Raw genomic sequence first — 16,786 nt, 5'->3', positions numbered from 1 at the left:
GGACTTTGCGATTCTGATTCGATCTGGAGGGTTTTCAGGGTGAATAGAAACTTTCCCCCGAAAGAGTTAGCCCTTACCCTGGGGGATAAGAGTTGTCTGCCAGTGAGCCCAGGCTCATAGCCTGAAAATCCAGCACAGGCTTTCACAAAGGTGCGTGTCCCCTCCTGCAGACGAGACGCACGATTCCGAGCTGGCCGGGCCAGCCCGAGCTGGTCGCTGGCCTAGGCAACCCTCTCGGAAGACAGAATAAATGGGGACTGTGTCAGCTGATTACTTCTGTAATCAAACATTCCATTGATTAAATGAAGCATTGCTGGAATATCACTGTAGGGGGAGGGAGGCGAGGGTGGCTTTTGTTCACTTGTTTCCTAGAAGAGGGAACAATTTCGTTTTCGTTTGTGTCTCTTTGCAGAGAGCAGCTGCTGGGGGGGACTTCAGCATTTTCTGCCCCTTGAGCTGGGACGAGTTCTGGTTCTTCTCATATCTCTGACCCCAGACTTGTCTGTCAAACTTATCATCGTTATTATTAGCATGGTAATTATTATTAGTGTTGTGATTATGGTATTAAGCGCTTGCTATCTGTCAGGCGCTGTTTAAGTGCCGGGGTAAATACAAGTAAATCAGATCGGATAAGTCCCTATCCGACGTGAGCCGCGCAGTCTAAGGAGGAGGGAGAACAGGAAACTACTCCCCATTTTCCTATCGAGGAAACTGAGGCACAGAGAAATTAAGTGACTCTCCGGGGGTTCACCCGATAAGCAATCGGCAGAGGTGGAATTAGAACCCAGGGCCTGTGACTCCCCCCAGCTAGGTCACGCCGCTTCTCTTGACTGATTACCCTTCGGCCGTCCCGCCGGGACAATGTAGACTGGGGATCAGTTTCATCTCGTGGCCCTTTTGCCGAACGGGGCGGAGGCCTCCTCGTTATCAGCTGGATCCCTTCCTCCTCTCCTTCTGCAATTTCTTCCCAGCTTCCTCGCTGCCCGCATCACACCGGCGGCCCCGGGCAGCTCGATGCCAGAGCGGCAGCGGGCTCCGAGCGAGGGACCACGCGGAGCCTGATTTAGCTTTGATTAACATCATTAGCCTCTCATCCACCCGAGCGGCTCGGCGGGCAAATTGGTGAGCCAAATATCAGCCGGCGGCGGATCGCGGGAAACAGCCTGCCTCGTCGGATAAACATCCCCAGAGGGGCAGTTAGGATGCTGAAATTATTAGGTGAGGGAGAGGAAGCCAAAAAATCAGTGAGCCACTTGAACGGAGAGTATCAACATAAATATCCAAAAGCGTGCCCCAGTGCCTGTGTATTTTATGTTGATGTGCTCATACATTATAGGCTGAGGGTTTATTTAAGCCATTTTGATATTCCCTGCAATTCATTTATCTGCATAAGGAAGAGCTACTAACAGGACAGTTCCTTATGAGCAACTCGCCCTGTGTGATCTCCACCGCTGTTTATAATCCTTCATGCTCATATCTATAATTCATGAGGAGACGGGTTGGTGGATGTTTCCATAAAGGTTGAGCGAAGCACGGAGTTGTTAACGCTCACACTGATATGCGCGGAATCGAAATGCACCCACTCCCCTTCTATTCATCACTGCTCAAAGACATTTTGGCCATGATATTATCCAAATATTATTAAAACTTTGAACCCTGTCCCCATAAATTATGGCCCAACGGCTTTTGGAGCCATTAGACCAGAAGGATGTATGGGCTTCAGTTGCTCTAGAGTAATTATGTGCTTAAAAGGAAGCGTGGCTAGGCATTCTCCCAGTAAAAAAGGAGAAAAGCAAGGATCATTTGTTACTGTTTCCCTGCTATATACAGCCCTATCCACACGGGTCAAGCCAACCTTACAGCAGAACAATTATCTGCCTACAGAGACCAAACATCTGTTATTAAGTACGTACAGGCACCGCTGCAACATGCTAGAAATCTTGTCCACTCCGTTGGTTTGGCTTACGGTAATGTACTTCAAACACTTGGCAACCTCTGCACAACATCCCCCTCCCCTTCCCCCAGTTTTTCTCTTATTGTTCCTCCGTCCGTCAGCTTTGAAATATGCGGCTTCTCCGCTCCCCGGTACTTCCTTTAACATACGCACAGCTGGGAAGATGGTGGGGTCATCCCGAAGGGAGCCCCCGCCTATCTTGTTTTCCTTCTTTTGAAAAGTTTATTTCGTTACATTCCTTCGCCCGTATAGGTTGCCCGTTGCTTGGTACCGTCGAGATAAAGCCCGACAAGAAAGCCCAAGGTCGCCCGGTGTTCGCCCGATAAAACGGATCTTCCCTTAATTTCTGCCCTTCCAGATTGGGCTGGGGGTGGTGGGGTGGGTGGGTGGGGGGGGGGGGGTGCGGGGAGGGAGAAGGGAAAGAGAGCGGTTGTTTCGTTGGCGGTTATGAAATGGAAAATATTGAGATTCTTCCTTTCATGTCTTGTGGAGCCATCTGTAGCGCTAGGCATACGTTGCCGGGTCTGGGAGAAGGGGTCAGAGCAACGAGTCAGTGTAGTGAAGGACGAGAAGTGGACGAGCAGATGGAGAAGGCTGGGTCCAGGTTGTGGGGATTATCAGCGGACTGATGACGGGAGGAGCGGGAGTGGGGGTGGGCAGCAAGTCTCTGAAGCTGGAAAATGCTCTTGAGGGAGAAGTGGACTTTGTCGATTCGATCAGTGGTATCTTTTGAGTGCTTACTGTGTGAAGAGCACTGTACTAAGCGCATCGGAGAGCACGGCATGACGGAGTTGGCATACACATTCCCCGCTCACGGGAGTCTGCAGTCTAGAGGAATTAGGTCTGCCTCAGCGCCTTTCCCTAAAAATAATGGAAATAATGCTACTAATGATAATTGTGGCATTTTGTTTAGACCTTCCAATCTACCAAGGGTTGTACTAAGCATTAGTGGGATCAGAGTCAGTCCCCGTCGCACGAGGAGTTCCCCGCCTGAGGCTTCCTTTCAGTAGCCTCCCAAGACAACATCACAATAATAGAGGTGTAGCATCCAAAGGTACAGATCAATCAATTAATCGATCCACTGATAGTATTTACTGCGCTTGGTGCGGATGGAGCTCTGTCATTCATTCAATCGAATTCACTGAGCGCTTACTGCGTGCAGAGCACCAAGCGCTCCAAAGGGTAGGATAGAGAGAGCAGTCATGATCCCTGTCCACGAGAAGTTGATGATTTAGTGGACTGAACTGTAGTGGAACTCTAAAACCTAGAATTTTCAACGTAGGCCTCCAGATGAGAGTGCATGGACTCATTAGGGACATCTACCTTCTCCGGAGGACCACCCACCAATCAAAGCTTTCGAGCCTTTTTATAAATTTAAGGGCTTTTCTCAAGAGCGCAACAGCCCAACCTGATCAGGACACCAATCCTAGGAGGTCAGTGGAGTCAGGGGAGTTGCCTCTAAACTTTGATTTTAGATTTAGATCACCATCACCATCCTCGGTGGTGTTCAACATCATCATCGATGGTGTTTATTGAACACATGCTCTGTGCAGACCCTCGCACTCAATACTCGGGAGAGGAAGATACAGCAGAGTTGGTAGAAATGCTCCCTACTCGCAGCGAGTTAGTCGTATGGCAGAGATTGTAGAGCATCTCCTTTACTTTTATCGGCTTTCTTGAGCATCTAGTATGGAAGGTGCTCAGAGAAGCAGCGTGGCTCGGTGGAAAGAGCCCGGGCTTTGGAGTCGGAGGTCACGAGTTCGAATCCCAGCTCTGCCACTTGTCAGCTGTGCGACTGTGGGCAGGTCGCTTCACTTCTCTGTGCCTCAGTTACCTCATCTGGAAAATGGGGATGAAGACTGTGAGCCCCACGTGGGACATCCTGATTCCCCTGTGTCTACCCCAGCGCTTAGAACAGTGCTGGGCACATAGTAAGCGCTTAACAAATACGAACATGGTTATTAAATAGTCAGTCTTAGTGAAATGGTCACTCTCTGTCTGGGCTCCAACAGTGTTGGGGGATTAGAGAATGAACTCCTAACAGTGCCTGATTAACTGGCTGTCACGTTGCGATCCGACATTCGGCGAATCAGTGGTACTTATTGAGCACTTACTGTGGGCAGAGCACTGTATTAAGCACTCGGGAGAGTAACAAACGAGAGTTGGTAGGCACGTTCTCTGCGCACAGTGAGCTCCTAGTCTAGGGAGCAACACTGCAACAGTCCAGCAATGGTTCCAAAATGGTATGACGTCAGCCGAGGCCCCGTCCTGAGGTGTGAGCTTTCTTTAGCTCGGGGTTCATCAGAAATGGAATGGCCGCGGTATAGGAGAATCGAATGGATTGGATGAATGAATGATTTGGAGTACGCGTGGTTCAGTGAAGGAAGAACAGGGGGTAAAGAATGTATGTCTTATTCCTACCGGACACTCCCAAGCTAATGCAGTGTTCTGCTCGTCTATCGATCAGTGATCTCGGCTGAGTCTCTTCATTTCCCCGTGCCTCAGTTTCCTCATCTTTAAAATGGGGATTTAACATCTGTTCTCCTTCCAACTTAGACCGTGAGCCCATGTGGGACAGGAACTCCGTCCAAACGACCTGGAATCTACCCTAGTTCTTAGCCCAGTGCTTTGCCCTTAGAAAACCCTTAATAAATGCGACCTGGAAATGGGAGTCATAATGAGTGATTTCGGAAGCGACAAGGAATGGCTTTCAGTGCACGGGATCTAAACTATGCTTACCTCCTCCCGCCCCAAGCCACAGAGCTTTTCCCTTGCAAGGGAACGTGACTCCCCGCCTGATTTTTTTTTTTTTTTTTTTTGGTTAGTGGGTCCGGTCTAATTTATTGCCCTTACTTAGGATTCAAGGTTAAGATCCTTCAGCTTCATTTCCCCCTCCAAAAAAAACCACAGATCTTATTGTCTCTGAGACAGCGATGGAGGGTCTCAGCAGAGAGTCCTGCCCCGAGGTGCCGTGCGGTGAGTGGGAAACGTGGGAGAGAGCGGACAGCGGGCCCTGATGGGCGTGCGCGTCGAACCCTCTCAGACGCCCGCTTTCAGTCCCAACCTCCCAACCGCTGCCCTAATCTGCAGCTTACACAACACGGTTGTTCTCAGAAGCCGCTGCATACATTTATTTGATCTATTTCGTGTAAACATTTTAAACACACTCTTAAATCGAGAGGGGACTGACAGGAAGGAGAGGAAAAACAAATACAGGCTTTGGGGAGGTTGGCAACACTCTTGGAAGAGGAGCCCTAGTGGGCTCCCACTGGATAATAATAAGAAGAACAATGATGATATTTGTTAAGCTCTTACTTTGCGCCAAGCACTGCTCTAAGCGCTGATGAGGAACAGTGTGGTCTAGTGGATAGAGCACAGGCTTGGGAGTCAGAAGGACCTGGGTTCTCATCCTGGCTCTGCCACTTCTTTGTCGTGAGACCTCGGGCGAGTCACTTGACAGCTCTGTGCCTCAGTCTCCTCATCTGGAAAATGGAGGTTAAAACAGTGAGCCCCCTGGGGGACATGGACTGCGTCAGACCTGAATAGCTTGCATCTACGCCGGCGTCGAGTGCAGTGCCTGGCACATAATAAGAGCTTAACAAATACCGTTATTAATATTATTATTGTTATTATTATAAAGCCTCACCTACCCATGCTTGGCAGCTACCCGGCCTGTCAAGGGAAGCCGAAAGCAAGGCCCGGCCGGGTCCCTTTACGGTAATTTTTTCTATGGTCTCTGCTAAGTGCTAGTTCTAAACAATGGGGTAGGCACAAGTTAATTAGGTTCAGACAGTTCCTGTATCACCTGGGGCTCTCAGTATAAGTAGGAGGGAGACCAGGTATTGAATCCTCATTTTACGATTGAGGAAACTGAGGCACAAAGAAGTGAAATGATTTGCCCAAGTTCACACAGCAGGCAAGCGATTGGCAGAGCTGGGTTTAGAAACCTGGTCCTCTGACTCTCAGGCCTGTGCTCTTTGCGCACTGCTTCGTTAATGGCCTGATTCGTGTCCATCCAACCCGGGAAAAATACACCTGTCCCTCCTGGTCAGGGCACTGGCTGGCCTGGAGCCAGAGGCAGGGACCAGAAGACCTAGGGAGGATGTTTTCAGGTCTGGGATTCCATGGTGAGGGGCTTCGTGCGGGCAGACTGAACGACTCAGAGAGGCCAACTGATCTAAGAATGAATCGCCAGTGGTCCAGAGGGTTTTGGAAGGATTTTGGTATCCATTCACATTCTTCACCGGGACTTTTCTCTCCTGGACCCAACGGCCCCTTTCCTTAAAGGTCGGTACCTCTCAAACTCCAGGTCTTCATCCTTTGCTTTAGCGTTCTTCAAAGGCTACCCGGAAATCTGCTGAGACTCACTTCAGCCCTCTGATAGTCCTCTTCTCTGGTCGGAGAATCTCCTCTGATTCGAGAGCAGAATGTCAGAGGGTCCAGAACCCGGTGAGATTCAAGCTGGGGTTCCTGACGAGGTCGGTTAATGGTGGAGGCTTATGAGTTTCTTTGCCTTCCTGGAAATGTTGACTTTAACAGGTGAAGAACTTTGGTGTGACTGAAGCCAGGTTTGCTCATAAATTCCCACGCTAATCCCACCGCCGTCATTAATCACAACCAGTGATTAAAATCCCCGTTTCAGGAGGCACGGCTAGTCAGTGTTAATTATGACTAAAACGACTTTATGCATTTATGATCCCAACTCAATGTCTATCCTTACATTTACTTTGTCTCAAGCAAAGATTCAAGAAAATCAAATAGAGTTTCCGGGAGGCACCCACCATGATTAATGACGACTATTCACTCTGCAAATTAATCAGGTAAATTGGAGCTGACCAGAGAGAAAACCACATATGCCAATATTGGAAATTATGACAATATTTTCAGCGGCCCATACTTTGCTCTAAATGCAGTGTTTTAAATCTACTTTAGTTTGGACAAGAAAGGGAAACTATACTATCGTGAAAGTGGGTGAAAAGGTCTTGCATGTCAAGATTCAAATCAATCAATCCATCAATCGAGCAGAGGGTTTTTTTTTAAATGCTTACTGTATCCTGAGCACTGTACTGAGCGCTCCCCACAGTACTTATATACATATCTGTAGGTTATTTATTTATATTAACCCCTCTCTCTCTAGACTTTAAGCGCCTTGTGGGCAGGGAACGGATCTACCAACTCTATTATATTGCGTTCTCCCGAAGTCTTAGTACAGTGCTCGGCACACAGTGAGTGGTCGGTAAATACAATTGATTGACTGACTGATTGATAGACTACAACAGAGTTGGTAGATATGTTTCCTGCCCACAAGGAGTTTAATGGAAGAGGGCATAGTAACAAAAAAGCAGAGTTGGATATTACTATGAGGTCTGTTTAAATACTTTTGAAAATAACAATCACACTCACTTTGTCACCTGTCCACTCATTCTTTATCTGAAGAGGCAGTGGAAAGAGCACCGGCCTGGGAGTGAGAGGGCCTGGGTTCTAATCCATTCCAAGCGCTTAGTACAGTGCTCTGCAGATAGTAAGCGCTCAATAAATACTATTGAATGAATGAACTCCACCACTTACCTGCTGTGTGACCTTGGGTGAGTCTATTAGCTTCTCTATACCTCAGATCTCACTTCTGCAAAATGGAGATTCAATCCCTCTTCTCCCTCTTTTTTAGTCTGTGAGCCCCATGTGGAACCTCATTATCTTGTATCTACCCCAGTACTTAGTACGGTGCCTGGCACATATTAAGTGCTAAACAAATACCATTATTATTATTATTATGTTCATCTGGAACAATTTCTCCTGGGTGAATCGTTATCTGCTACATATCGAGCATGCTTTTCCTAGGGACGCTTTTGCGTGTGCACAGTGAAAGAAGGCTGTCAGTGGCTGTGAGCAGCCCTCATAGCAAATGAGGGGGTATTTATTTGAACTCTTCATTGTCTCCTCCATCCTGGGGGCGGCATGGGCTAGTAGAAAAACCATTTATCTGGCATGTGACCTTAGGGACATCACAACTTTTCAATTTCCTCATCTGTAAAATGGGGACTGAATATCTGCTCTCCCTCCCCCTTAGACTATAAGTCCCGGGAGAGGCAAGAATTATGTCTGATTCTACTGTATCCACCCCAGGGCTTGACGCGTGTATTCATTCAATCGTATTTATCGAGTGCTTACTATGTGCAGAGCATTGTAGTAAGCTCTTGGGAGAGTACAGTATGACAATAAACAGACACATTCCCTGTCCACAGAGGCTCACTGGTCTAGAGGGGAAGACAGACATGAATATAAACAAATCAATAAATTATAGGCATACACTGTATATGCTGTAATATATATACATTTCCTGCCCACGATGAGCTTGCAGTCCAGAGATACCACTTAACAAATACAATTATCATTATTATTTTATTATTATTAATATTATTCCGATCCCAGTTCAACCACTTGGATTCCTGGTAATTTGGGGCGAACCCCTAGCCTCTCTGGGTTTTAGTTTCCTCATCTGTAAAATGAGGATAAGACACCTCCCCTTCCCATCTCTTAGGGATTGGCACAGGGACTTTATCGGACCTGATTATCTTGCACCAGCCCCAGTGCTTAGCACAGCGCTGGGACATCGTTTGAGCTTAATAAATGTAACGATCATGGGGCTGGAAGGGGGAGGGAAGGAAGACAGGGGGAGGGTGTCCAGATCAGTCTATGTGAACAGGGAGCCCCAGACAGGACGGGTCACGGTGTGCCACAAATTAAATATGAGTCAGCTGGGCAGGACTGTTGGCAAAAAAGTCAGGATGGTCCTGGAAAGGATCAAAATGAAGGAGCCAGGAAGTCATCCCTCCGTGATCCTCAGCCCTGGCCAGTTCAGCAGAGGAGCAGTGAGGTCTAGCGGGAAGAGCAAGTCTCGTGAGTCAGAGGTCCCGGGTTCTAATCCCGGCTCGGCCACTTGCGTGCTGTGAAATTGGGTAAGAGCCTCTGCTCTTCGGTCTCGTCGTCTGCAACGATGGGGATCCGATACCTGGTCCCCCTCCCCTTTAAGCTGTGAGCCCCGTGTGGGACAGGGACTGTGTCTGCTCTGATGATCTTGCATCTCCCCCAGCCCTTGGCACAATGCTTGGCACCTAGTAAGTGCTTACCGAATGCTCCAGTTCTTGTTATTATTAGGGCCCAACTCTGGTCTCTACGGGTGGGCGGGGAGAAACTGGAGATGAGCCAATCTCTGAGCAGGAACATCTCCCCCCTCGGAAGAGAAGGATATGAGAGTGTTTAGGGAAGGAGGAGGGGTAGGAAGGCGTAGTCAATCTGCCTCTTCAGCTTTGGGGGAACGGCCAGACACAGGACCTAGGTTCTTTAATGTTTAGGTAGAGCCCGCGGTGGAGGGAGTGGGGTTGGGGGAGGATGGAAGGGCAACCTGACTGATCTCAGAGTAGGGCCTTTCCCCTCAGGATCGGCAGCCCCCTGGAATTGCTGAGGAGAAACGGGCAGACACCTAATCCCTGGCCTTCTCTGGAAGGAGCCCTTTCAACGCTGCCCTTCCTCTCAGGTTTTCCCGCCTCCCCGAGTGAGGCGGGCAGAGCGGCTGTCCCGGAAGAGCCCAGAGTGGGGCGGACTCACGGCTTCGGCACGGGAGGTAATGAGGTCGAGTGTTCCAATCCCTGCTCCACCGCTTGCATCCTGGGTGACCTTGGGCAGGTTACTTAACTTCTCTTGGCCTCAGTTTCCCCATGGGTAAAATGGAAATTCATTATCCTTTCTCTTAGCATAGGAGCTTCATGTGGGACAAGGACTGTGCTTATATCTGCCCCAGCGCTTAACAAATAAGATGATTATTCTGGAAAAGGTGCCTCCCGTCTGATTCTCCAGCGGGGCCTGTTCAGCACATAGCGAGCGCACCTAGTACGCGGCCTGTTGGCTGGGCCGATGGACAGACAGATGGAGAGGCCAACTGACCCTTCGTCTTCCGACCGACAGACAATTCCTAAAGTTCCTCTGGGGTCCAAGCTGAGACTTGTATATTTCAGTGAAGCAGAGGGGTTGAACCAACATGAAAACGAAAGTGGGAATTTTTCTTTTCTCCCAGCCCCACTCCCCCCGTGCCCTCACCCCCCGCCCATCTGCTTTGAGCTCCCCTTCCACCCTCATCCCCGTGACCTCACCCTGGGAGTTGGGATGGAGGAAAGGAAAAGTGGAGGGGGTGGAGAAAGAGGAAGATGGGGGAGGCAAGCAGCTGATTTCAGCTTTACTCAAGTCTTCCAACTGCATAATGAAATTGTGTTACTCTACCTGAGTTACCTGCAGCCCTGGAGGGAAACTGAGGGGCCGGGACGGAGAGATGGGGGGGCTGTGGGCCGGAGAGACAGAGAGAGACAGAGCGAGAGTGTGTGAGTGTGTACGAAAGCAAGCTTCCAGCTGTTTAAGCAAATTTACCAATTTACCAGATTCGCAGGGCAGGAAATCGATCCTGGTTCGTATTTTACCCAACAACAAATGACCTCTTCCACCGACAAAGCCCATCAAGTTCCTCACAAACCTCTGGGCTTCCATCCGAATTTTCCTAGTCCCGCGGAATGCGCCTATCTCCCAGCCCCCGGGGTCGAGCCTGATTTCAGAAGAGACACGTGGGGACATTTGGGGGTGCGACTGTGTGCAATCTTTCCCGGGGCGAGGATTGGCTAAGAGTGGGGGTGCGGACCTTCCCCAAGACTCCCTATAATTGATAGAACATCTGTTTAACTGCAGGTGTCGTCTCGGTCTATCTTTTGCCTACTTGATAATAGATGATCTAATCTGTCTCTCTACAGTGTTTCCTCCTCTGTGTAGGTGACAGAGATAGAGCGATACCATTCTTCAACTGCAAGGAAAAATGACTTCATCCCCAAACGTGAGAGGACTCTCAATTGGCGGCGGTGGGGCAGGCTGCAGCCGCAAGTTTTACGAACTTGCACCGTGGATGCGGGAGTCGGTAAGAATAATGACTGTAGTGGTTGCTGAGCGCTTACTGTGTGCCGAGCACTGTACTGAGCGTTGAGGTAGAGACGGAGTTAATCAGGTTGGACACAGTCCCTGTCCCTGTCCCACATGGAGCTCACGGTGGAAGTGGGAGGGAGACCGGATCTTGAATCCCCGGTTTACAGATGAGGAAACGGAGACACGGTGAAGTGAAGTGACTTTCCCAAGGTCACGCAGCAGGCAACCGGCAGACCCGGGATGGGCATTCAAGTCCTCATTCATTCAATCGTATTTATTGAGCGCTTACTTTGTGCAGAACACTGTACTGAGTGCTTGGGAGAGTACAGTGCAACAATAAACAGACACATTCCTGCCCACAACAAGCTTACAGTCTGGAGGGGGGAGACAGATATTAATGTAAATACATAAATTACTGATAGGTACATAAGCGCTTTGGGGCTTGTTGGGGACGATAACAAGGGAACAAGGGAACAGGTCAGGGTGATGAAGAAGGGAATGGGAGAAGAGGAACGGGGGATTAGTCGGGGAAGGCCTCCCGGAGGAGGTGCGCCTTCATTAAGACCTTGAAGGAGGGGAAAATAATTGTCAGATTTGAAGAGAAAGGAAGCAGCGTGACTCAGTGGAAAGAGCACGGGTTTGGGAGTCAGAGGTCATGGGTCCGAATCCCGGCTCTGCCACCTGTCAGCTGTGTGACTGTGGGCAAGTCGCTCAACTTCTCGGCGCCTCAGTTACCTCATCTGTAAAATGGGGATTAAGACCGAGCCTCACGTGGGACAACTTGATTGCCCTGTATCTCCCCCCAGCACTTAGAACAGTGCTCTGCACATAGTAAGCGCTTAACAAATACCAACATTATTATTATTCCTGGCCAGAGGCAGGACACTGGTGAGGGATCAGCAGCGAGACAGACGAGATGGAGGCACGGTGAGAAGGTTAGCATTAGAGGAGTTTAGTACATAGGCTGGGTTGTAGAAGGAGAGTAAGTAAGTGAGGTAGGAGGAGGCTAGGTGACCGAATGTTTGAAAGCCAATGGAGGAGAGTTTTTGATCGAGATGGAGGTGGATGGGCAACCACTAAGGTTTTTCGAGGAGCTGGGTGAGGTGTCCCGAACTTATCTGTAGAAAAATGATCCGGGCAGCCGAGCGAAGTACGGATTGAAGTGGGGAGAGGCAGGAGGTCCTCGGGCTTGCAGGCCGGGGCTCTTTCCTCTACGTCGTGATGCAGATTCTTTCTCCACCTACCCCATTCCTCAGTATGGTGGGACCCCCTCAGCTGATTCATCTCCCGAGGAGATAAGATCAATCGGTCAAGCAATGGTATTCATTTAGGGCGCTCTGGGTGCAGAGCACTGTACTAAGCACTTGGGAGAGTACAATACAATACAGAAGAGAGGTAGGATTCCTGCCCCTAAGGAGGAAGATGCTGGGATCTGCTCTGTACACTTAGAACTGAGTGAAGCTCTGACTTCCAACATACAGAATATCGGCAACCGCATGGGCTTCTGTAATGGAGGCACTGGTTATTGACAGTGAAAGGGGGCAAAAAACGAATTTAAGGTAAGTGGAGGCACAAAACATCACAGTCTCCCATTTTGGCCAGGAGGCCTGAGGAAGGGGCACCCCAGAAGTTCTCCATTCCCCACAGTCCTTTGCACCACTATCTGGTTAACCAAGGGTAGGATGAAGAGGCTAAAAGAAAAAAGAACACACATAAGGAGGGGGCTTGTCGTACAAGCCCGTCTGCTGCTTTTTTGTTGCCTAACCTTGAATCTGGGTAATGAAAACATCTGTTTCTGAAGAACAAAGCTGGATTCACAGGAGTGGCAACGAGAAAGGCACTCTTTTGCCCTCAGCCTGATTGGGTCCAAGAAACCCGGATGATCGGACACAAGCCAGCACCGGATTCTGGCCCTTTTGGGCTGCCTCAGTTTCCCTCAACAGGCTCAGAAATCCCTTGGCCAGTGATCCCATTGTCGACCAGACAGTCTGCTTTTCACTTCGTCTGTCCCCTCTCCGGTTCTGACCCAACGTTTTATGTCTGGTATTTAAACTCTAAATATCCAACCTTGCTCTGCGGGAGTTCCCGAGGCTGGGCTTCGAGGCTTGGAAGCAGAGCCCGCGTTTGGAAAGACCTGGATTGGGAAAGCCAGGGGTAGACAGCAGGTTGGGAGGTCAAGGGTCCCCTGGAGAAACGTTCTAGGTTTGGGTGACCTCAGCGAGCTGCCGCAAAATGGCAGTGACTAGGTCACGATATTGGCTGGGTGCCTAGCTTAAAGCAGGAACTGTCATGAGTAACCGTTTCTGGTGTATTTGAGTGTCACCGGAGTCCACCCCCTTTGTCGGGGGTGAGAAGGGCTCCATCCTTGTTTGGGAAATAGCCGGGGAAGGTAGGGGATAAGGAATTTCCTGAGCCGCCTGTCTGGCCTGTTGCTGTGGGCCGGGCACAGTCCTAGAATAAAGTATTCCCGAGCCCAGGGGTGGGTGACTATCTGCAGGACGGAGGTGGAGCTGGAGATGGAGAGAGTCGTGGCCCACACCTTCATCACTGTATTTCTGGGGACCCTCGGCCATCTCTGCAACCCGAAGGATCTGTGCTGATCGCCAATCATCAATTACTTGGATCTGTACCTTTACAGCCCTTGATATTCACCCAATCCTCAACGACACAGCACTCGTACAAAATAATGGGGAATTTATTTGTTAATATAAATGCCTTTCTCCCCGACTGTAAGCTCGGAGAATAATAACGATAATAATAATCATAGCACTCAAGTACTATGTGTCAAGCACTGTCCAAAGCACTGGGGTAGATCCAAAATATTAGGTCCCACACGTGGCTTACAGTTGCAATGCTGTGTCGTACTCTCCATTTAGTACAGTTTTCTGCGCACAATAAAGCCCAATAAATACCGTTGATTCACCATCAGCAGCAGCAGCAGCAGCAGCATCACTATTTTGATATTTGATGAGGAGTTTCAATGAGGCAATCTGCCACTAAACTATTTGCAAATACGTCTCACTCTTTAAAGGATTCGGAGCCAATCTGTAATAAGCAAGAGCAGTTCGACCCCGATTAACGGTGAGCTAGGTTCTGAGGTAGACACGATATGACCAGATCAGACACGGTCCCTCTCCCACCCGGGGCTCACGGTCCGAGTGGAAGGGAGAGCAGGTACCTAATCTCCCATTTGACAGGGAGGAGACTGAGGCACAAATAAATCAGGTAACTTGCTCAAGTTTCCACACCAGGCGAGTGGTAGAACCGGGATTGGAAACTAGATCACCTGACTCACATGTGCTATCTCCATTAAGCCATGCGGCTTCTCAGGCTGCTGGTCGTATCGAAGCACTGACTATGTACCGGACACTGTGGTAGATTCAGGGTAATCAGATCAGACACGGTCCGAGTCTTTTGATTTTTTTGGTATTTGTCAAGTGCTTACTCTGTTCCAGGCACTGTACTAAGCGCCGGGGTAGATACGAGTTAATCAGGTTGGACACAGTCCCTGTCCCGCATAGGGCTCTCAGTCTTAATCCCTATTTTACAGATGAGATAACTGAGGCACAGAGAAGTGACTTGACCGAGGTCACATAGCCGACGAGTGGCGGAGCCAGGATTCAAACCTATGTCCCACAGAGAGCTCATATTCAATCGGTGGTATTTATCGAACTGCGATTCATTCTCAGTCACGTTTACTGAGCGCTTACAGGGTGCAGAGCGCTGTACGAAGCGCTCGGGAGAGAACAACGCAACAGTAAACGATCACATTCCCCGCCCACAACGGGCTTACAGTCTCGAGTGAACATTCTCTGTGTGTAGAGCACTGTACTAAACGCTTGGGAAAATACAACAGAGTTGGTAGGCACTATCCCTGCTAACGAGGAGCTTATAGTCATGATAATAATTATAGTTAAAACAATTGTGGTATTTATAAAGTGGCAGGGTCAGGATTAGAACCCAGATCCCTCGGTTCCCAGTCCCGGGCTCTTTCCACTACCCACACCGGTTCTTCATAGGAAGCAGCGAGGCTCAGCGGAAAAGAGCCTGGGCTTCGGAGTCAGAGGTCACGAGTCCGACTCCCGGCTCTGCCACCTGGCAGCTGTGTGACCGTGGGCCAGTCACTTAACTTCTCTGTGCCCCAGTTCCCTCATCTGTAAAAGGGGGATGAAGACTGTGAGCCTGACGAGGGACAACCTGATCACCTTGTATCTACCCCAGCGCTTAGAACAGTGCTCTGCACATAGTAAGCGCTTAACAAATACCAACATTATGATTATTATTATTCGTGGCAGTGGCCACACTGGGATGAGGACTATTTCAGCACGAGGCGGCCCAAGTCCAAATTAGAAAGCTGTTGCATCAAACCTCTCCCCAGAGAAAGGTCTTTTTAGAGTGAACCAGGTTTATGAAGCCCTTGTGGCCACAAAGAGGGAGATGAGCTTTTTTGGGAAGGGTCTACAGGTTGCCAGACTTCTTTCTGACCATCCCTTCTCTGGTCTCACAGATCCCAGGATTCTGGAGAAGGCCAGTCTTCTGACCCATCGCATACTGCTTAGCCGAGAGGAATTCTGCCACTAAATTATTTGCAAATGTGCCTCACTCTTTTACGGATTTGGAGCCAATTTGTAATAAGCAAGAGCAGTTTGACCCAGATTAAAAGATACAATTAGTCTGTCTGAACGGTAAACCTAAAAAGTACTACTTACAACAAGTTATTGTTTTATGACAAAAGAAGACATCCTGGCAGAACAATAAAGCCAGTGCCACTGATAAGAGCCTTGTAATTTACTCAAAACACTGTAAGGGATTCAGAGCAGAAATATAACAGCCCCTCAAAATGGGGAAGCTCTTCAGAATGTCCTGGGGGAAGGTAAAATCTATGCTGGGCAGCCGAGTTTCAGGTGGACTGTAGGACCTGGTCCATCTTTTCTTCCTGGACTCTCTCAAGTTTCCTTCTTTTGGCTAGCTCCCCAGTGGGCTTCCAGGCGGGTTCAGGGATCATTCTCACTTGGAGACAGAAATTACCGTCGCCAGCTCCCCAGGTCTGTAGAGATTGTTGAGATGTTTCAGAATGTATTTTTTCCCATAAATGGATGTATCCGTAAAGCCATTGTTTCTGACTCTCCTCTTCGGACAACCAAGACCAGAGCCCTTCCTTCAATTTAGTCTCTCTCTCTCTGTCCCTCTCTCCTCTGTCTCTCTCGGTACTTGTTTCTCTCTCTCTTCCTTTCTGCCTCCTGTGAAGATGGTCCCAGATGTATGATTTGCAGACACAAGAGAAATCATAATAACTGCGGAATTGGTTAAGTGCTTCTATGGGCCCAAGGACCCGGGGTAGATACGATTCAGTGAGATGCAGTCCCAGTCCCACGTGAAACTCACAGTCTAAATGGCAGAGAGAGCAGACACTGAATCTCTGTTTTACCGATGAGGAAGCGGTGTGACAGAGAAGCTAAGTGACACTGTCCAAGTCACGCAACGGGCAAGTGGGGGAGCTAGGATTGGAACTCAGGTCCTCTGAACTCCCGGGCCCACGCTCTTTCCACTGGCCACCCTGAAGGCTTAATCCCCCACAACCATCCCCTTCACTTCATCCCCTCATTCACTTCAATACTCTGGTATTTATCAATCTAATGTTGGTATTTGTTAAGCGCTGACTATGTGCCGAGCACTGTTCTAAGCGCTGGGGTAGACACGGGGGAATCAGGTCGTCCCACGTGGGGCTCACAGTCTTCATCCCCATTTTACAGATGAGGGAACTGAGGCACCGAGAAGTGAAGTGACTTGCCCACAGTCACACAGCTTGGCGAGTGGCCGAGCCGGGATTCGAACCCATGACCTCTGACTCCAAAGCCCACCAACCGATTTATC

The 16,786-nt window shown here is 49.3% G+C and overlaps 1 long non-coding RNA gene across 4 annotated transcripts; it reads left to right on the top strand.

The window, feature by feature from the left end:
• Nucleotides 1-1,029: 1,029 nt before the first annotated feature.
• On the top strand, nt 1,030-15,688 carry LOC103169270. Of its 4 annotated transcripts, none has more exons than XR_003762822.2 (3): nt 1,030-1,122; nt 10,747-10,907; nt 15,420-15,688. It is a non-coding gene; the product is annotated as an uncharacterized LOC103169270 (long non-coding RNA). The 4 variants fall into 4 exon arrangements; XR_003762821.2 differs by lacking the exon at nt 1,030-1,122 and adding an exon at nt 6,708-6,774; XR_485671.2 differs by lacking the exon at nt 1,030-1,122 and adding an exon at nt 7,164-7,179.
• Nucleotides 15,689-16,786: the final 1,098 nt, after the last annotated feature.

The sequence above is a fragment of the Ornithorhynchus anatinus genome, chromosome 11 (genome assembly GCF_004115215.2).
Source record: "Ornithorhynchus anatinus isolate Pmale09 chromosome 11, mOrnAna1.pri.v4, whole genome shotgun sequence".
Lineage (NCBI taxonomy): Eukaryota > Metazoa > Chordata > Mammalia > Monotremata > Ornithorhynchidae > Ornithorhynchus > Ornithorhynchus anatinus.
The sequence above is the reverse complement of the archived record's forward strand: the minus strand, read 5'-3'. Positions and strand labels throughout refer to the sequence as shown.